This window comes from Triticum urartu, chromosome 2 (assembly GCF_003073215.2).
Source record: "Triticum urartu cultivar G1812 chromosome 2, Tu2.1, whole genome shotgun sequence".
Classification (NCBI taxonomy): Eukaryota; Viridiplantae; Streptophyta; class Magnoliopsida; order Poales; family Poaceae; genus Triticum; species Triticum urartu.
The window spans coordinates 447,620,039-447,642,586 of record NC_053023.1 but is presented as its reverse complement, the minus strand read 5'-3'; the positions used below and the strand labels follow the sequence as shown (position 1 = coordinate 447,642,586).

The following is a 22,548-nucleotide window of genomic DNA, read 5'->3' as shown; positions in this document are numbered from 1 at the left end:
GGCACCAAATGACAGCAACATAACCACAAGCAAATTAAATCAATCATAGGAATTCATCAACCACCGATAGGACAACGAAAGTCTACTCAGACATCATAGGATGGCAACACATCATTGGATAATAATATGAAGCATAAAGCACCATGTTCAAGTAGAGGGTACAACGGGTTGCGAGAGAGTGGACCGCTGTAGATAGAGGGGGGAAGGTGATGGAGATGTTGGTGAAGATGGCGGAGGTGTTGTTGTAGATCGCGGTGATGATGATGGGCCCCGGTGGCACTCCGGTGCCACCGGAAGCGAGGGGGAGAGAGCCCCCCTCCTTCTTCTTCTTCCATGACCTCCTCCCTAGATGGGAGAAGGGTTTCCCCTCTGGTCCATGGCCTCCATGGCAAGGGAGGGGCGAGAGCCCCTCCGAGATTGGATATGTCTCTCTGTCTCTCTCTGTTTCTGCATTCTCAGATTCTTCCCTTTCACCATTTCTTATATTCCCGGAGATCCATAACTCCGATCGGGCTGGAATTTTAACACGATCTCTATCCGGATATTAGCTTTCTTGCGCCGAGAGAAGGGCATCAACTGCCTTACGGGTGGCCCACGAGGGTCAGGGCACTCCACCTGCCTCGTGGCCACCTTGGGCACCGTCTCGCGTGGATTTTTCTTCCCCAAAATCATATATATTCCAAAAAAATCTTCGTCAGTTTTTATCCCGTTTGGACTCCGTTTGATATGGATATTCTGCGAAACAAAAAACATGCAACAAACAGGAACTGGAACTGGGCACTGGATCAATATGTTAGTCCCAAAAATAGTATAAAAAGTTGCAAAAAGTATATGAAAGTTGAATAATATTGGCATGGAACAATAGAAAATTATAGATACGAGGGAGACGTATCAATTACCCATGAGCATAGCATGACCACTAGCCTCATAAATAAATACCATGCAAGAACATATCAAGAATACTACCAAGTAGGCATGTAACTGACTAGATGCAAAGGAACATGCATAGCAACGATACTGGATAACAGACAGTGAACACGCATTAGACTGAACATCACCACTATCAGCATGTACTACTACTACTACGAAGCAGAACATATGAACATGATACTAGCAAGTAGTATAAGATAACCAGATGCATGGGAACATAGCATGAAGGTGAACATGAAACCACGAGAATAACCGAAACAACGACAGCAGTAGCAAACAAGCAGGCAGATAACAGGCAAACTTTTATTAAGTATTCAAGTAGACACCATGGCTATTGCATGGCTATCATGCAAGTGGCTGTTGTGGCTTGCCTGGGGGTGACACAGACTCCGGGAAGAAGTGCGGTGAAGCCGCGGAAGATTTGCCGGACGGCTCTCTCTCTAAGTGGGCTGATTAGGAGCAATGAAAAACTGGTCATTTTCACCATGGGACCACCTAGTGAAAATGATACCAATAGAAAGATCTTGACGAGACGAAGATGTGAGCGTTGGTTTCACCTCAATCGGAGTTACGGTTGCAGAGATATGACCGTTCATTCGTTAGGAAGAAATTAAATAAAAACTATTCTTTTTCTGCTGCTAACGGGTGAACGTTTGCAAAATAAAGGTTTTGGCTGACATGGTTTAAACAGAAAGCGCATTCCCTGGAACTACGCTTTCAGAGCAGGGAAAACTTATTCATGGCCGATGCCGTAGCTCTATACGTTTTCACTGCCCCGAAAGTGCAATTAGGGAAAAGACGCTTCCACTTAAACTAGTAGGCCCGGGCACGCGGTCGCTGATGGGTGGGACCCGCGTTGACCCTCCCTCTCCACCCTGTCTTCCTTCTTCTTCCTCGCGTCGGGACAGAGAAAGAGCGAGGCACGGCATGCCCGACGGTGGTCCGCTGTAACACCCCAGATGTAATTTACCTAATATGTACTCCAACTCTTTCCGTTTCTGGCGCTAAGTTATTTTCTTTTCTCGGGTTTGGGTTTTTGTCTCCGTGTGTTGTTGTCATTGTCATGCATCTCATGTCATGTCATCATGTGCATTGCATTTGCATACGTGTTCGTCTCATGCATCCGAGCATTTTCCCGTAGTCCATTTTGCATTCCGGCGCTCCGTTCTCCTCCGGTGGTCATTTCTACCTTTCTTTCGTGTGTGGGGGTTAAACATTTCCGGATTGGACCGAGACTTGCCAAGCGGCCTTGGTTTACTACCGGTAGACCGCCTGTCAAGTTTCGTACCATTTGGACTTCGTTTGATGCTCCAACGGTTAACCGAGGAACCAAAAAGGCCTCGTGTGTGTTGCAGCCCAACACCCTTCCAATTTGGCCCAAAACCGACCAAAACCCTCACCATCATCTAGAGCATTCGATCATGATCGCGTGGCTGAAAACCGCACCACATTTGGACACTCCTAGCTCCCTCTATGCCTACAAATAGCCCCCCTCCGAAATCCATGGGTTCTTCTCCCCTGAAACCCTAAAAAATCGCCTCGCACCGCGCCGGACACGTCCGGTCCGGCCGGACAAAGCGCACCGCCGCTGCCCGACGAATCCCCGCGTGCCACGTGTCACCGCACGGCCTCCCGCGCCGCCGGCCCGCGAGCCTGGGTCAGGCCCCCGCGGCCCGGGTCCTCCCCGCCGCCTCGTCGCTCCAGGCGCGTCGCCCCAACGCTGGAGCTGCTTGCCGCACCGCCACGCCGTCTCGCCGGCGAGCTTGGAGCTCCGCGCCGGCCAGACCTCGCTGCCGCGCGCCCGCACCGCGGAAGCCAAGCCCCGCCGTCGTCTGCACCAACTCCGGCCACCTCGCCGACCTCGTCCCCCTCCTCCTCCGACCGGCTTGTCTCTGGCGAGCTCGAGCTCCAAGTCCGGCCGACGAACCTCGGGGCGCGTGCACCCCGGATCTGGATCTGAGATTTAAATCTCGGGTTGACTTTTATCCCTAACCCTAATTATTTTGCTATGTTCATCGTGCCGTAACTTTGCATCTGTAGATCCCTTTTGGGCGTGTAGCATATCAAAATGTTCGCCTCAGAGAGCACATCATTTCATCTCATTGCATCATTTTCATTTGAGTTCATCTTGATGCCCGGAATGCTATTGGAAGAGTGCTATTTGAGTTAATTGTCAGATCTGCTGCTCCAAATAGCTATTTGTCATTTTTGCCATGATTAATGTGTGCATGATATGCCCCTGAGATCTACTTGAGTTTTATTATATGCTTTGCCATCTTTCCAGAGGTGCTATCCATGTGTTTTTGTGATAAGTGTGGTGACTAGCACAAGCTTGCAAACTGGTGCATTCGTTAATGCTGATTTCAGGGACTTAGCAATTCCACTAAGTCCTTGATCTGTTTTTATCAATATGCCATATGTTCATGTTCTTTCCTAGTGATCCGTGCCTCTTTTGAGGATGATCAGTAAGGGTGTTTTGTTAATCTTGTAGTGCTCTATCCATGCATGTCTTCGTTTGCAATTATGGAGCAACCTAGCTTGAGTCAATCGAGCTCTACCTTTGCTATTTCGTGAATCTGGGAAGATTGTCTACTTGTTAGCAATTTTGCCGAGGATGTTGTAGTTGATCCGTGCATGCTATGTTGTTTTTCTTGCCATGTCTAACTCGTATAATGTGTATTCTTAATGGGTGTATGCTTAGATTGTCATGCCATGCTCTGTAGTGAGTGCATCGAGCTCGTAAACATGCCTACTTGATATCTGATTTGCATGCTCCAGTTTTTCTCTAAGTCTGTGATCTGATTATGTTTTTGCCATGTTCACATGCTTGAAATTGTATTTGCTCATCCCTTTTGTCTCTAGGTCACTAAGGGACTTTTGTTAAGCTCTTTGAGTAGCTCCATGCCATGCCTTACTTTGCCATGTTAAGTTCCTGTAGCATATAGTTTTCTTGCTCCAAAGTGTGCTACCTGATCTGAAATTCCAGACAAGTGTTAATTTCACTAAGTCTGAGATCTGTTTACCTATTGCACTTTTGTCATGCTTGTTTGAACCTGTTAAAGGATGAATTGGCTGTAGCTCAGTGTTCATCTTTTGTTAAGCATCATTAATGGATCCCTGCCATGTATTTTGTTCCCATGTTTGGGTGCTGTAGCATGTTCAACTTGTTGCATTTAGATGGCTACTTGCCGTATATCGCAGACCGGTGCCATATTTGAATTACTTGCCATTTCCAAACCGTGTCTCCGATTCCGGTGTTCATCTCTTGTCAAATCTTGCATATGCATCACATATCGCATCCCGCATAGCATATCATGTTTGCATCATGTTGTTTGAGCTTTGCACATGGTTGATTGTGTCCTTTTTGCTTGTTTGTCTTGTTTGGGTAGAACCAGGAGACGAGTTCGCTAACGAGGAGCCTGTTGAGTTTGCTTTCGAGGATCCAGTCAACTCTGACAACTTTGCAGGCAAGATGATCATACCCTCGAAATCACTTCTATATTTGCTTTGCTAGATGCTCGCTCTTTTGCTATGCCTATGCTATGATGCCTACCACTTGCTTATCTTGCCTCCCAAATTGCCATGTCAAACCTCTAACCCACCATGTCCTAGAAAACCGTTGATTGGCTATGTTACCGCTTTGCTCAGCCCCTCTTATAGCGTTGCTAGTTGCAGGTGAAGATTGGAGACCGTTCCTTATTGGAACATTATTTTCTTGTTGGGATATCATTATATTATCTTGTTATCTTAATGCATCTATATACTTGGTAAAGGGTGGAAGGCTCGGCCCTTTAGCCTAGTGTTTTGTTCCACTCTTGCCGCCCTAGTTTCCGTCATATCGGTGTTATGTTCCCGAATTTTGCGTTCCTTACGCGGTTGGGTGATAATGGGAACGCCTTGACAGTTCGCCTTGAATAAAGCTCCTCCAGTAATGCCCAACCTTGGTTTTACCATTTGCCACCTAGCCTCTTTTTCCCTTGGGTTTCCGGTGCCCGAGGGTCATCTTATTTAAACCCCCCCGGGCCAGTGCTCCTCTGAGTGTTGGTCCAAACAGAGCCACTTGCAGCGCCACCTCGGGACAACTCGAGGTTTGGTTTTATTTGTACGTAGTGTTCATCTGAGTGTGCCCTGAGAACGAGATATGTGCAGCTCCTATCAGGATTTGTCGGCACATTCGGGCGGTGTTGCTGGATTTGTTTTAACTTGTCGAAGTGTCTTGTAGAACCGGGATACCAAGTCTGATCGGAATGTCTCGGGAGAAGGTATATCCTTCGTTGACTGTGAGAGCTTGTCATGGGCTAAGCTGGGACTCCCTTGCAGGGATTTGAACTTTTAAAAGCCATGCCCGTGGTTATGGGCAGATGGGAATTTGTTAATGTTCGGTTGTAGATAACTTGAACCTTAACTTAATTAAAATGAATCAACTATGTGAGTTACCGTGATGGTTTCTTCTCGGCGGAGTCCGGGAAGTGAACATGGTGTTGGAGTAATGCTTGTCGCAGGATGTTCTCTAGTTCTACGTTCGCGCTTTGCCTTCTCATCTCGCTCTCTTTTGCGAACAGGTTAGCCACCATATATGCTAGTCGCTTGCTGCAACTCCACATATTACCTTGTCTTACCTATAAGCTTAAATAGTCTTGATCGCGAGGGTGCGAGATTGCTGAGTCCCTGTGGCTCACAGATTACTTCCAAACCAGATGCAGGGCCTGATGACTCCGTTCCAGATGACGCGCTTGATCTCAAGTGGGAGTTCGACGAAGACTCACGCCGTTACTATGTGTCACTCCCTGATGATCAGTAGTGGTGCCCAGTTGGGGCGATCGGGACCGTGTCGCATGTTGGGTTGATCTTTTATTTTGGCACCGTAGTCGGGCCATGAGTGATTGGATGATGTAATCTATTTATGTACTTTGTTTGACGTGGCGAGTGTAAGCCAACTATGTACCTTCCCCTTTTGTTATCTATATTACATGGGATGTTGTGAAGATTGCCTTACTTGCGACATTGCTTTCAATGCGGTTATGCCTCTAAGTCGTGCTTCGACACGTAGGAGATATATTCGCATCGAGGGCGTTACATCCGCAGTTGCTCCCGCCACCTCCGGTGGAGCTGAGACCACTGGAGTGCTCGCCGGGGAGCGCCGCTACAGGGAAGCCCAACAGGGGCTGCGGGAGAGGGCCGTGGTGCCAGTTAAGACCGAAGGCAGAGGCGGGCTTCAGCGGCAGTTGTCGGTTATGTGGGCCATCTTTGTAACGACTTTGCGATCCGATCTAGAATTTGGGGGAGGAGCAGAGAAGAGAGTAGGTGAGAAGCGTGTGGGAGGAGGAGATAATTCAACTGATCACTTTTTCCATGCCCTCCTCGTTCCCTGTTTGGTACATATAAGTAGCTGGTTAAAAGGGCCAACCCTAGCCCAAAACGACTTGCTTACAAGGCCCAAGCCCAGATCACCACGCAGGGGGTTGCAAGTTCAGTTAAGTACACACTGAACTTGCACTGCTCAGTCCACTGCAGATGATGAACTGCTATCATCTGCAGGCACGACATTGTCCCCTCCTTGAGATGTGTCCTACTCCCATATGCTGGCTGATGGAAACCGCTGCCACAGTACGCCGTAATCCTCCCAGGTGGCTGCAAAGGAAGGCATGTTGTCCCATTGGATCTGGAGTTGCACGACAGGAGCGTTGCCCTTCTTTATCATCCATCGATCCAGGATGGCCGCTTGTTGTATAGTCGGGGAAGACCGGTGTATAGTCGGGGATAAATGGCTTCAATTGGAAGACATGGAATACCAGATGTATGCGGCTGCCTGGAGGAAGCTGGAGATGGTATGCCAGGGTGACGATGCGCTCGGTGACGACGAACGGCCCGAAGAACTTGTATGCCAATTTGCAGCATGGGTGGTTGGAGATAGAGGATTGCGCGTACGGCTGCAGTTTGAGGAGTACTTGCTCCCTGACGTCGGAGGCACGCTCCGCCCGGTGCCGGTCTGCTTGTTTCTTGAAGTGGTGTTCCGCACGCGCGAGCTGGGTGCGCAGCAGTTCGGTGTGCATAGCCCAGTCCAAATCTGTCGTCGGTGTGTCATTCGGCAAGGCAGAGCTTAGGTGCGGCAGGCCCCCCAGGTTGGGTTCTCTCCCATACAAGGCCTTCAAAGGGGAGCATTTCAGAGAGGAATGGTGTGTGGAATTGTACCAGAATTCTGCCGTTGGAAGCTATTTGCGCCAGTGCTTGGGGGTGTCGTGAACATCACATCAGAGATACATCTCCAAACATTGATTGACGTGCTCCGTTTGGCCATCAGTTTGCGGGTGGTACGCCATCGAATACAACAGCTTCGTGCCGGCGGCGGCGAGTATCTCGCGCCACATTGCACTAGTGAACACTTTTTCTCTATCGGAGATGATGGAATGGGGGACGCCGTGCAGCTTGATGACGTTTTACCAGAAAGCGTGGGCTACTTGTGCCGTGGTGAAGGGGTGATGGAGCGGAATGAAGTGTGCATACTTGGTGAGCCTGTCGATGAAAACCATGATTGCGTCGTATCCTTCGGTCTTGGGTAGACCTTCGATGAAGTCCATGGTCAGATCGTGCCACGGCTCCAAAGAATGGGCAGAGGTTGAAGCTTGCCGGCTGGGTGTGTGTTCTCGTGCTTAGCATGTTGACATACTGCACACTGCCTAACAAAATCTTCCACTGTGCGCTTCAGTCTGACCCATGGAAACAGCTTGCGGACGCGGTGGTAGGTGGCCATGGCACCAGAGTGGCCACCAATGGCGCTGTGGTGGAGCGTGGAGATCAGCTTGGTTTGCAGTGCGAAGTTCGTGCCGATGCATAAGCGGCCGCGCTGCCTGATGATGCCTTGTTGCAGGGTGCGGCCTTGGTCGTCCGTGTTGGAGATGGCGAGCTTGGCGAGCAGCTCTTGTGCGTCCGGGTCAGTCTCGTCACTACTAGGAAAAGGGTTATAGCCAATATGGACATTAATGGCGCACCATGTATGTGGTGCGCCACTGCTATAGCAGTGGCGCACCAGATACAGGTGCGCCATTAGTGTCCTCATTACTAATGGCGCACCAGACACACGGTGCGCCATTACTAACAATTTCTTTTATTTTTCCAAAACTATTAATGGCGCACCAGTGCACAGTGCGCCATTAATAGTTTTAACTAGTAATGGCACACCACAACCAAGGTGCGCCACTACTAACAATTTTTTTTTGTTTTGCGAAACTAGTAATGATATTTCTTCTGTTCTAGTCCTCATGAATATTTATTTATGTGTTTATTCTGGTAATGAATTTGTAACTCACAAAAAGTATTTAATTTGTTAATATTTTTTGAACTCATGAATATTTTTAAATTTCATGGGCACTTTTTGAATTCATGAATATTTTTCAAATTTGATGATATTTTTTCGCGTTCATAAATGTTTTACCAATTCACAAATGAATGCCACTAAAAATCCAGAAAAACAACTTTGATGATATTTTCAAATAACAAATTTGATGATATTTTCAAAAAAATTTACTTATGGCGCACCCCTCGGTGGTGCGCCATTAATATGGATGTACTTATGGCGCACCCTGGTTGGTGCACCATTGCTAACCTTCCCCCCTCTATCCCTTTCCCCCTCACCAGATCGATCCCCCTCCCTCGCCAGATCGATCCCCTCCCTCGCCCCCCCGTGCCCGCTCTCCACCGCCGTTGAAGCCCCCCGCCGACAAGGAGAAGCAGCAGCGCGTCCACCTCGCCGAGGAGCAGCAGCCACCTCTCGCCGTCTCTTCCTGCGCGTGGCCCCATCGTTGTACATCGCCGTCGTCCTCCCCGACCACGTCGACCACGTCCCCGGCCCCGTCTCGCTCTGGTCCGTCCACGGCCTCCCCGACCACGTCCCCGGCTTCATGGTGAGATTCTCCTCCGGATCCCCCTTTACTTCGCCTCGATTCATCATCGTTTGCCATCCCCGAGCTCACCACTGACCTCCTGTCGCTGCTGCACCGCGCCCCCACATGCCTATCCTCGCCCGCAGCCGCCAAGCCCTCTCCTAGCTGCGCCTCGCGCGCACCTGTTGCCGCTCCTCTGCTTCTGCTGCTCGCCTGCTACTGCTTCTACCTATAGCGCCACTGCTGCTTTTCCTTCCTGCTGCTCTTGCCGTCGCCGCCGCTCTTGCACTGCTGCTGCTCTTGCTTGTTGCGCCACTGCTTCTTTGCTAGTGCTGCCTGCTGCCCCTAGCTACTGCTACTGCTGCTAATGTCCAGATAGTTGTTTGTCATTCTTCAATGAATTCAGAGCAAAAGAGTCCCTCACCAAATAGTTGTTTTGCATTCTTCAATGTACATGTTCAGAGAGCATGCATAATGTTTTCTCGGTTTTTGTAATAGTTCCCAATGTACATGTTCAGGGTTCATAGAACATGCATCATGTACTAATTGTTTAATTTTTGAGATTTTTCTATACACAAGTTCTTTTATGATGGTTTTTATGTAATTTTTGACTGACCGGGCTCTATCAATGCTAGTGTAAAGGGTAGTAGCTGTTGAATCGACATAATGTGTGACTTATGTGAGTGGACTCTGTTCTGGTGTGGACTATTTTCACAAAGGTGGTTTTATATGTGTGACTTATTGGTTTTCACAAAGCTTGTTCTTGGGCTAAGTTACTTTTTGTTGGTTGCTGAGCTATGTTTTAGCATATCTTGGCACAGGCACGGATGCCACAAACACACTGCCGTGATCATTTTGTGGTTTTAGCATATCCAAGGAGGTGTTTGTTATGTAGGTGGTGGTAGCTTTCTGGTTGTGTTAAAAGGAGGAGTAAGAAGAGTAAGAAAGCAAAGCATTCTGGCTTTGTGGTGGTCTCTTTTTGGAGATGGTGTCAGCAACTTTGCTAGTTTGCTGGGTTTTATCTCCGACCATCGTGTCGTGATGATTTTGCAGGTACCCAGAGAGGCCCTTGAGTTTGTCGGAATGTCTATTAACTTCCGTTTCGGCAAATTCGGGTACTCCATATGTCCTATTTTAAGCAAAGGTCATGCTGAAATTTTCCGTGAATTTTAGCATGACTTTGTTAAAAATAGGACATATGGGGTACTTGCGACTAATGCATGGGCCGGGGTATCTTAGTACTTAATTAAGTAGGATCAACTACCTCTTGTGTTATACATATAGAAGTGTGATATCAACTCATAGTTATTACTAATGTCAGTTGCTCGTCATCGATAAACCCTAATCTGGTCGGATGACCTACTAATGTCAGTTGCTCGTCATCGATAAACCCTAATATGGATGTAGCGGGCTTAAAGAAAGAAATGTTTTTAGGCCAACTCCACTGGGCCTGGCTGAAAATGCACAAGTCATCGGACGAAAGAGATGATGTAGTTTTGAATTATGAATGTAGGAAATGTCATCATCGGACCACAAAAGTCTCCCGGGGGAGTACGGCTGGTGCCATGATGATCGAGGTCTGTGTGACAGGCCTCACCTGGACGATGATCGGCGCTTCAGCATTAAGCTCGAGGAGACCTTCGAAGTTGAAATGGTACACAACCATGACAAGTGTTTTTTTCATAATTAATCATGACTTCAACTATTTCAACGTGTAATTTTCATCTTTTACAATTCGAGTATAGCTTATCCCATGCCATGCAAGACGCTATGTCTTGGAGAGGATGGATTTTGAAGACCATGAAAGTTATTATGAAACAATGAAAATTCACCTAAGGACTCATCATGATGTGGATTTTGAAGTAAATTTGTATAATTCTAGGAGCGTAACCCATTTTGGTTGCAAAAATTGGGAAGCATTTTGCAAGATGTATGGTTTTGACGAGGGTATGCTTGTCACCATGGATCTTGGTAATCCTGACATCGACCAAGACAATATGGACATTTGGGTCCTTGTTGATACGCCTCCAGTTCTACCGCTATGTGAGTTTCTCAAACATAGTTAATTATTAACTAATTTATATTGTTCATTTCAGAATAGTTGATAACTTATTTCCATTGACAACTTATTTTCATTCTTCAAAGAATGTGCGGGAGATGGTAGACAAAACCCAATACACCGATGGCTCCGAATTGACTTACAAGGAGAAAAATCATCTGGTCAGATTTTGTACTAACATTGAGAATTACAATATCTACAATAAAACTGCTCAACATTATGGTCAATACGTGCCACTAGTGCATGTGTTCAACTACGGTAACTACCATGGAGATACCCTGGTAAGATTTTTTACTATTACGACATCCATGCATATTTTGCATACTTCTAAAACTAGTACATCATTGCTAACTATGAAGTTATTACTATGTTCTTCAATAGATAATCCCAGAGAATTGTGTGCCTCATTTGATGTATCAGGAAGGTAGCCTTAATGTTTTGAACATACAGCCAGGTCATCCTACGAACCTCAACTGTCCATACCAGATTTCTAAAAGAAGTGGAGACATGCAAATCAAAGGATGGAAAAAATGTATGGACAGTCGTAAGGAGGTTCTTGGAAGCAAAAGGAAGCGAAGCGCAAGAATTGGAGATAGGATGATCTCCATTCTCCATAATGGAGAGTCAGGGTCTATTTTGTTTTATGCTATTTTACCTTAAAGAGGGTATTTAGGTCCTACCTAATACTGATGATCATGTGCTAAGAACAATTAAGTAGGGTTGGTTCGATGACTATGAGGATGATGATCGTATGACTTGTTATTAATAACGAGTAGAAGTTGTATGATGATGATTAGTAGGACTTGTTATTATGATGATGCGTGATGCGAGCATGAAGAGTTATTATATATCTGTGGGTGAAATGAACATGGATTGGATTGAAGTGAAGGCAACATGCATGTGGTGCTTGTCGAAAGTAGTACAATCCAAACTTGATCAAGTTAGGATTAGTATTACTTTCGACATGCACCACATGTTGCCTCAGTTCAATCTAAGTCATGTTTAGACATAGCAGTAGCAGTAGCACAGAGATAAGAGAGGACACATCTCTCAATTATCTCCGAATGCAGTATTACTTTCGACAACCTCGCTACTCGCGGTCTCGAGACTTGTAATGTTCTAACTTTGTTCGGTCTTTTGAATTCGGAGACTAATATGATGAATTGTATTTAGAGACTAATCTTCTATTGTATTTGATGAATCTGCTGTTTATATGTTGTGATGTCTATATTCTGTGCAGTAATATATTTTGTAACCTGTGCAAATATCAGAAAAAATAATTCCTAATATTCATACTAGTGGCGCACCAAACATCACATTAGTGGCGCACTGCTATAAAAAATACTAGTGGTGCATTATCTGTTAGTGCGCCATTAGTAACCCAAAGCACAAGGTAAATATGGTCCCCCTGGGAGGCATACTAATGGCGCACCATGTGACTTACTAATGGCGCACTGCCTGGTACGCCACTATAGTATGGTATACTAATGGCGCACCAGGGGTGCGCCATTAGTATATGTTACTAGTGGCGTGATGATACTGGCGCACCTGTAGTGCGCCATTAATGGCCAAAATAGGTGCGCCACTAATAAGCCTTTTCCTAGAAGTGTGCAGGAGTTGGAGATCTCCTGGAGCCGCTGTGGTTGACACATGGATAGCGCGTCGAGTGCCAGCAAGTGGCCGACTCGAGACAGCGCATCTGCAGTAGTGTTGTCGCTGCCCTTCTTGTAGCAGAAAGAGAACTAGAGGCCAATGAGCTTTGCCATGGCCTTCCGCTGGAGTTGACTAGCCAGTTGCTGGTCACCCAGGGCGCAGAGGCTCTTGTGGTCGGTGACGATCTCGACCGATGCATGCTGTAGATACTTTCGCCACTAGTCAATTGCCATCATCACTGCCCAAAATTCTTTCTCATAGGTGGAAAGCTTCTGGTTGCACACGCCTAGCGCCTTGCTAAGGTAGGCCACAGGGTGACCATCTTGCATGAGTACCGCGCCCACGCATGTGTCGCAGGCGTCGGTCTCGATGGCGAACGGATGGTTGTAGTTTGGGAGCGCTAGCATGGACGTGGTCACCATGGCCTTCTTGAGCATAACGAATGCGTCCTGGGCCTTGTCGCTCCACTGAAATCCCTTCTTGGTGAGCAGCTGGGTTAATGGCTTAGTGATGATGCCGTAGTGAGGGACGAACTTGCAATAGTAACCCATCAGGCCAAGGAACCCGCGCAGCTCGGTTGGTGTAGTTGGCACGGGCCAGGCGTCCATGGCACTGGTCTTGCTAGGATTTGTTGCCACCCCATCCTTGGAGATGATGTGGCCAAGGTACTCAATACTTTTCTGAGCGAACGAGCACTTTGACGCCTTGGCGAACAGCTGGTGCTCGCGCAGGAGATTCAGGGTCACTCGGAGATGTTCTTCGTGCTCCTGCAGGTCAAAGCTGAAGACCAAGATATCGTCAAGGAAAATGGCGATGAACTTACGCACGTGGCGCCCAAACACCGTGTTCATCAGGCATTGAAATGTAGCCGGGGCGTTGCATAGGCCAAAGGGCATCACTCGAAAATGGTAGTGCCCGTGATGCGTCTTGAAGGCTATTTTTTCTTCATCTTCTTCCCTCATCCTGATCTAATGGAAGCCCGCACATAAATCAATTTTGGAGAAGTAAGTTGTGCCCGCCAATACATCCAGTAACTCGTCCACCACGGGCAAGGGAAACTTGTTCTTGATCATAACGGAATTCAGGCATCTGAAGTCAACACAAAACCTCCAACTACCGTCTTTTTTCTTCACTAACAGAATAGGTGCAGCATAAGGGCTCAGGCTATGGGCAATCACGCCGGACTGCACCATCTCCTGAACTTGTTATTCAATTTCGTCCTTCTGTGCTGGCAAGTAGAGGTACGGCTTGGTGTTAATGGGTGTTGTGCCTGGCTCGAGGTTGATCTCGTGATCGTACTGACGCCGTGGTGGTAGGGTGTGCGGCTCCACAAACACATCTGCATATTTAGTTAACAATTTCTGAATGTTGGGGGTGGAGGTGGTGCAAGTTCAGTCTTCTCGACTCGTTCCACTGTGACCAGAGCAGCAGTCCAGATGTCATTGGCTATCACCATGCGCTGCAGCTCGTAGGCATCTGACTCGGCAATCGGTGGCACATCCATGGTTTTGACGCCCTGGAGGTGAACTATCTTGCCTGCAGTTTCAAATGATATTGTCTTCAATTGCCAGTGGCAGTTCATGGGGCTATGTTGCGATAGCCAGTCCATGCCCAAAACTCCATCGTAAGTGCCCAACTGCAACATGCGCAAATCTGTGTGGAAGGTGTGCCCTGGAACTTCCCACCGTAGGCACGAACTATCTTGTTGCATCGCAGCCGTTGGCCATTGGCCACACGCATAGAAACCGGTGGTAGTTCTTCAGGTGTGACAGAAAAGCGATTGACAAGCGTCTCACTGACAAAACTGTGTGTGCTTCCTGTATCCACTAACAGCAGCATGACTTGGTCATCCACTTGAGCTCGCAGTTGTATAGTTGATGGGGCCTCTTCACCAGAGAGAGCGTGTTGAGACAACGAGCATCACGCTAGTTCCTGTGCTGCCGGTGGATCCAATAGCTGAAGGGCGTGGACTGTGTCATCTGAAAGAATCTCACTGAACTAGCCCACCTCAATCATAAGAATTTTCCCAGTTCGCTTGCACTGATGTTCATGAGAATATTTGTCACCGCAGCGAAAACATAGCCTGTTGGCTCACCGGAATTCCTTTAGTTGCTGCTTGCATGCATAATCATCTCCATCCTTCCGCAAGGGAACCATTATGCGAGCTGGTACTGGGGCGTTGGGTGGTGGTGGTCGCCCCACTAGTGTGATTCTGTGGCGTTGCGCCCATTGTTTCTCCATCTTCTCTTCCTGAATGCATGCAAACACCGCTGCCCTTGTGATAGTTGTTGGTGCCTGGAGCCGTACGCCAAGCCGGAGCTCATCCTTGACGCCTAGCAGGAACTGCGAGATGAAGAACTTGGGGCTCAATGATGGGTCCAAAGCAAGGAAGTGATACATGGTTGTCTCGAATTCCTGATGGTATTCCTGAACTGTGCCTGTCTATTTCATTTGAACCAATGTTTGCATTTGTACTTCGAATTCCTCTGGTCCGAATTCCTTCTTCGACTGCTGCTGTGAATGTTGCCCAATTAACTCATGGGTGTTTCTGCATGTATGCCTACAGCCACATTGCTGCCAGGCCCTCCATGTATAGCGTGGCGGTGGTCACCCAACAGTGAGGCAGCACACGATAGAGCTCAAAGTAGGACGCGCAATGCTCCAGCCAGATCCTAGGCATAGTCCATCGAACCGAGGAAAATCATGCTTGGGCGGCTTCGTGTAGTAGTCGTTGTGGCGCTCGCGCTCTGTCGGTGAAGGGGCACCGTTGATCAGCAGCGGAGGGCCATGGTTGACCAGTGGGGCAAACGGAAGCTGTGCCGTGCCGTCTGTGTAGAGGGGGGTCGGCGGGGATCGGTTCGGCAGAGGCGGCGGCGATGCTCACACAGAGGAGTCCGCGGCGCCCGTGCTTGCGTATGCGGCTGGATCTGGCGTCGGTATGGCCTTGCGGGCCTTATCCACATCAGCCTGTGTCAAATCTATCTTCTTTAACAGGAGCTTGAGTTCCTCTAAGACCTGACTGTTGTAGGAGAGCTGCACCTGGTGGCGCTCGTCGGTCGTCTTCTGGTTCGCGTCAAGTAGACGTATGACCGACTCAAGCAAATTGTGCAACTTATTAGTGGTCTCCGACATGGCGTCGAGCAAACAGTAGGTCTGCGCCAAGGTTTTGGATGGGGGCATTGTGGTCTCGCTCCAAATCAAATCAAACCCCGAGCAGGATTTCGGGAGAGCTCACGAAGTTGCTCTGGTGGGCAAAAGAGGCAGGTGAGGAGTGAGTGAGGTGCATAGGAGGTCGGGGCACTCTTATATAGGCCAGGGAAGTCTCTGGAGCATCACGTGTGAGCTCACGCAAAGCTCTAATGGAGGACAGCAGCTCGACACGGCACGGGCATGGTGCTAGCGGCGCATTAATTAATGGCGAACCAGGATGTGGCAGAGGCACAGGGCGACGGAGGAGCTCATGGGGTAGCTACTAGACATGAATGGAGCTCGAGACGAGGAGGGAGACGACGGGAACAGCGGCCGGATCGAGCCGGAGCGCGAGTTTGCAATGACACAAACAAAAAATCTGACCAGAAACTAAGATTTGGATATGGTCTCACATAGATGAGTTCCATGAGCTCAGATTGGGTGGAGAGTCCTGATTTCATCATATGAAGGACCTTGCAAAATTTCAACTCATTTGGATATGCTTAGATAGTACTTCCTTCACAAAGGGTTCCCTCGGACAGGAACTTTGAAAAATTGCTCAGGAATATTTAATAGGCAAATTGAGTTGAATTTTGTCATGGGGCAATGCTATGGACATGAAAAGGTGTCCAATAAGTTTGGTGTCAATCAAGCAAAGATAAATAGCACTTACTTCACAAAGTGCCACTTACGGTAGAATAGGAAAAGAATTATTGGAGGATGATTTAGGAACATGTCAATGAAATATTTTTCCATATTTGAGGAAGATAGGACCCAAAAAATTTATGAGAATTATTTGGGAATTTTGGGAGTGATAGAAATATAGGTTGTTTCACAACCTAGGGTTTAAAGGGTTATTCCTTCAATAGAAAAAGGAATATTCCCTAGAAAAAGAATATTGGATTAGGTCAAGGATGAAAATGACATGATCTAGGGATGATGATGAGGATGACAAGACACTATAAAACCTCGGAAGACGTGATCTTCCCAAGTTTCAGAACCACATAGCAATATAAAAGCAAATCAAATAAATAAATCCAAGAAAATCATTAGAAAAAGAAGAGGGCAAAATCCAGGATGTTACACCAGCTTAGTCTTCTTATGCCCAGAAGCTGCTGAAGGGACCTTTGGCTTCGTGCCAGTTATACTGGCAGGGAAGATAATGCTTTGTCTTTCCTGCCTTGGGGCTTGGGGTTCAACTTCAGCAGGCCTTTTTGGCTTTTTGGCGGCCATACATGGGTCAATTCTAGGACGACCAAGGGCCTTTCTCTTCACAGCCTGATTGTGAGCATGGACGCATTTCTCAGCATAGCACTTCATGCACTCACATGAGCGTTTGGCTTCATCATGTTTGAATTCAGCCTTTTTTGACAGAAAGACTGTAAGGGAACCCCCTACAGTATAATTGGTGCAACAAACCCACATTGCAAGTACCGTGCCTTGAACCTGGGTGGGTGGGAAGGCATCAACCCCTTCCCACCACTAGGCTATGCCTTAGTCTGCTTCTAGAACTCAGCCTTGAGGTCAATCATCATCTGCTTGAAGTTCTGAACCTGAACGACACTGAGCTTGGCCATATGCTTCTTGAAGATACCTTCTCATGGTCTATCTTGTTCTTCAGCTCAATAATCTTTTGAGCAATAGCAAGCTCCTTGGCTATGCAGGCCTGGAATGTGACGTTGATGTTAATGGGCAGCTACGGATCGTCAATGTTGAGAGAGGTGTCTTCAAATCACTCAGCAATGAAGTTGTTGAGAATATCTGCATCAAAGAAAGGAAAATGCTTTAATATTTCGGCCTCTTGCCTGCTCTTGATGAGCATTTCCAGAGCATCATCAGCAAGGTCTTCATCACTTGATAGATCTATAGTATTCTCTTCATTGCGCATGATGCTAGCTGGAGTGAGGTCATGCCCAGAAATCTTGTTGGGCTTCATTGACTTCTTGGAGATACGAGATTGATCCTCAGACTTCACACTGGATTTAGGAGGTGTAGATAGCAATGGCTTCACTCTTGAAGGTTTTAGAGCAGCAAAAGATTTTGAAGCCTTAGACTTTTTCTTTGGCTTTGAGGGCTCTGGAGCATCCTCATGCTCTTCTTCACTAGTAGCCTCTTGAACAGTGGCCCATTGTGAAGCGATGTGGGAGAGAATCCCATCAAGGTAATGGAAAGGACCAATGATATTCTGATAAGCATCATGACTGCCATATGGCCTTGGAGCAACTGGACCAGGGTTGAAGTCAATCCCCACGTCCTTCTTGTTCTAGACTGCTAAAGCCTGTGCAAACTGAAGATTTTGCTCAAACAATTCATCTTCACGACACCATCGGAGACTAGATGGGTCGGCATCTTCAGGCTGAGCTCCTCTGACCATGCAAGGATAGAAGCCTTTGGCAATGGCTACGGCCTTGGTCTTGGGAATAAGCTTCTTGTACATAATATCTGCCCATGGTGGCTTATAGCTTTCTTCTTCACATACTCAGTGTTACAAAATGGTACTGAAACCATTCTTCTGCCCAATATCTTCGAATCCATTGGACTCGAGTATTGCGTTCACCATAGGTTTCCTCTGGGTCGGACTTGTATTTCTCATAGATTTCTAGGGGCAGGTCCAAAGCAGTATTGTCCCGGCGCTGTCTGCCATCCTTCTTTGCTAATTTCCCGCCAGCCATTGGATTCAGAATGAAAGGCTTCACAATAGTGTTTGGCTTCAATCTACTTGTTAGACAAGAGTTGGCTTCAGGTGATTCAATGTGATGCTGTAAGAACTCTGCAAATGAATGTAGACTATGAGAACCAAGGGATTCTCCCACGAACATGTACCTATGATAGCATTAGAGATGCAAGGGAAGGGGAAGAGGTCATATGCATTCTCAGAAGATTTTGAAGATAAATCAGTTTGAAGACATTGACCTCATAGTGCAAAGACATTCACTTATCAATGTGAGTTGGTTCCAGATTTGTACGAATCGATGAATAAGTACAAGTGAGGAATCTAACTAGTTGCAATGCATAAGTGAACATAGTTGCAAGTTATGAGATGCAGAAATAGAAGGATCCAGATTTGAAAGTGTAGAAAGAACTTTTGGGAGATGTGAAGATTTCAATGGATCGAATAAACGGTAAAAAGAAGCTTTTATTTACTGCACGAAGAACTGCTAGATGGGAAAGTTGGAGACCGAGCAGTCCAATCTCCCGCGCCCTAACTTGGCGGCGGAAGACACCTACGGTGGCGGCAGAGAAGACGATGTCCACGGCCGGCGTGAAGACGGTGTCAGAGAGGTTGCGGCAGCGAAGTGCTTCGCCTCCGGTGTCGACTAATGCTAGCGGTGGGTGGAGAGATAATGCGGCACTTGGGTTTGAGCGAGATGGCGAGGTGGGAGAAGAGACAATGATGGTGAGGGGAGAAGTACTTATGAGGAGGAGAGCGGCGCAGTGCAATTACGCAGGTTCCCCTAGCGGTTCACATCTGAAGGACACATGGCAGACATGCAACTTATTGAGAGTTAAACAATGTTCCTGATGACCCACAAGTATAGGGGACCAATTGTAGCTCTTTTCGATAAGTAAGAGTGTCGAACCCAAGGAGGAGCAGAAGGAAATGATAAGTAGTTTTCAGTAAGGTAGTCTCTACAAGTGCTAAAATTGTATGTAGCGAGTAGTTTGATAGCAAGATAGTTTGTAGCGAGCAAGTAACAATAATAGTACCAGGAATTCAGCAAGGTAGCCCAATCCTTTTGAGGAAAAGGACAGGCCAAAACGGTTTCGTATAATGAGCAAAGCGTTCTTGAGGGTACACGGGAATTTCATCTAGTCACTTTCATCGTGTTGGTTTGATTTGTGTTCGCTACTTTGATAATTTGATATGTGGGTGGACCGATGCTTAGGTGCTGTTATTACTTGAACAAACCTCCTACTTATGATTAACCCTCCCGCAAGCATCCGCAACTACGAGAAAAGTATTAAGTATAAATCCTAACCATAGCATTAAATTCTGGGATCCAATTGGTCCCTTACGGAATAGTGCATAAACTGGGGTTTAAGTTTCTGTCACTCTCGCAACCCACCATCTATTTACTACTCCAAAATGCATTCCCTTAGGCCCAAAGATGGTGAAGTGTCATGTAGTCGACATTCACATGACACCACTAAGGGAATCACAATATACATACTATCAAAATATCGAACACATATCAAATTCACATGATTACTTGTAACATGATTTAACCCGTGACCTCAAGAACAAAAGTAACTACTCACAATCAACAAACATGCTCATGATCAGAGGGGTCATAATATGCATAATGTATCTGAACATATAATCTTCCACCAAATAAACCATATAATAATCGATTACAAGATGTAATCAACACTACTAGTCACCCCCTAGCAACAATCTATAGTTCCGGTAATAAGATTGAATACAAGAGATGAACTAGGGTTTGAGATGAGAGGGTGCTGGTGAAGATGTTGATGGAGATTTCCCTCCCCAAGTTGGGAGAGTTGTTGGTGAGGATGATGACGATGATTTTCCCCTCCAGGAGGGAAGTTCCCCTGATAGAATCGCTTCACCGGAGGGCAAAAGTGCTCCTACCTAAGTTCCGCCTCGAGACATCGTTGCTCCGTCCCGAAAATCCTCTCCTTATTTTTTTTCTCGATCAAAATCACTTATATACCAAAAGATGAGCATTGGAGGTCGGCCGAGGAGGCCAGAACCCACCAGGGTGCGCCAGGGGGGCCTAGCGCACCCAGGTGGGTTGTGCCCACCTGGTGGCCTTCCTCTGGTGTTTTTTGACTCAAATATTTCTAAAATAATCCATAAAAAAATCTTCGTAAAGTTTCAACCCATTTGGAGTTGTGCAGAATAGGTGGCCTGATGTAGCTTTTCCAGGTCCAGATTTCCATCTGCCGAAATTCTCCCTCTTTGTGTGTTCCTTGTAAATTGTGAGAGAAAAGGCATTATAATTAATCCAAAAAGCATTATTATGGATAAAAATATTATAAATAACAGCAAGGAAACATGATGGAAAATGGACGTATCAACTCCGCCAATCTTAGACCTCGCTTGTCCTCAAGAGAAAACTGAAATCGAAAAACATGTCCACATGCTTTGAGAGAGAGGTGTCGATAAAAACAAATACATACATTGAAGCATCATGTTGATTACTATAACAACAACAAGATTAAACAAAGGAATTTTATCATAGATATTTTATCATATACTTCCCATGAATAAGTAACAGTTCATCACATAATCGAAGTATAAAGCAAAAACTCTATTAGAAACCAACAAACTATGTTCTCAGTCTACTTTGCAACTACAATTCATCATATTTCCAGGAAGAGTCACGTGTCGGAGCCTTTAAAGCAAATTTCTAACACTCACCTTGTACCCATGAACAAAGTGTTTCAACCGGACACATAAAATGATAGGGGCTTATAATTTTGCCTCCCAACATGCTCACCTCAAGGGTGATGTCAACAATTATAACTTAGGCTGTCTATATTCAACTAGACATATGTGCTTAGATCTTTCCTCACCACATGATGCTTGCCAAAAGATAAAATAAAAAAGGAATAGAGGGAAAACTTTGACTCTTTGCATAAAAGTAAAGGATAGGCCCTTTGCAGAGGGAAGCAGAGGTTGCGATGCCCTTATTTGTTTGCATGCTCAACCCCTTAGTGCAAAAGAATGTCATGTTACATTGCCCCTTAAGATGACAACCTTAATTATGCAGTATGTCGCTTTTATTCGTTATCATCCAAGTTCGTGCAATGCTCAATTTTCTCTTGCACTAAAAGATCTCACATATTTAGAAGCAATTTGTATTGCCTTTTTGCACCGATGACAACTTACTGGAGAGATCTTGTTCAATCCCTAGGTAGGTACGGTGGACACTTGAAAAGGATTTGGGTCTAAGGGTTTTTGGATGCACAAGTAGTGTCTCTACTTAGTACAAAATTTTTGGCTAGCAAAGATAGGGGGCAAGCATCACATGTTAAAGGATCTATGACAATATGAATTCTATGTGAATATAAACAAACATAAACCATTAAGTTGTCTTCCTTGTCCAACTTCAACAATTTTGGCATATAATATTTTTGATGAGTGCTCACAATCACAAAAGATTTCTAGGATAGTTTATGTGAATCTTCTCTTCCCTTATTAATTCTTTCATGAGTTGCATCATTGACTAATGTTATGTTTGTCAATCTCTAATAAAATTTTCTTACTTATACTTTTCCTTATGTGGTGTTGTCACTTACTGTAGGATTAGTATATAATCTTTTTGTTAACTCTATCCTTTCTTTATTTCCTTATTTCTTGTTTCTTTTCTTTTCTTTATTTGCAACAAGAGAGTAATGAAAACAAAAGCTCATACTAAAGTTTATTATATAACTTGCACTTAATTATAATGATAGGTCAGTAAGCAAACTCTCGAACAAGAAAGGATCGAACTAAACTTTATTTCTTCTAAAGCAAAATATTGAACTAGGATAAATAAAAGCAAATGATACTGGGATGATACGATACCGGGGTACCTCCTCCAAGATTGGCAAAAGCCAAGAGGAGTGCCCATACCCGATACTCATTTCTCCTCTGGTGATGAAGAAGATGGTGGTAGTGATGAAGAAGAGGCCTTGTCCTCCTTTAATTACGTCCGTAAGCTCCTCCCTCTTCCTCTAGGTCTTCATCAGCCAAGCATCTTCGTCCATGTGGTTGGGGGAGCAGGAAGACATGATGCATAGCTTGACAAATCTTACCAGAAACAGCAAGAAAAGAAAACAGAGGATTTTCTCCGCGATACGGTGGTTAATAGGTTCGGGAAGTATATA

At 46.1% G+C, this 22,548-nt stretch overlaps 1 pseudogene; it reads right to left on the bottom strand.

Annotated features, from left to right (window-relative positions):
* Nucleotides 1–6,357: 6,357 nt before the first annotated feature.
* On the bottom strand, nt 6,358–17,031 carry LOC125537021 (annotated as a pseudogene).
* Nucleotides 17,032–22,548: the final 5,517 nt, after the last annotated feature.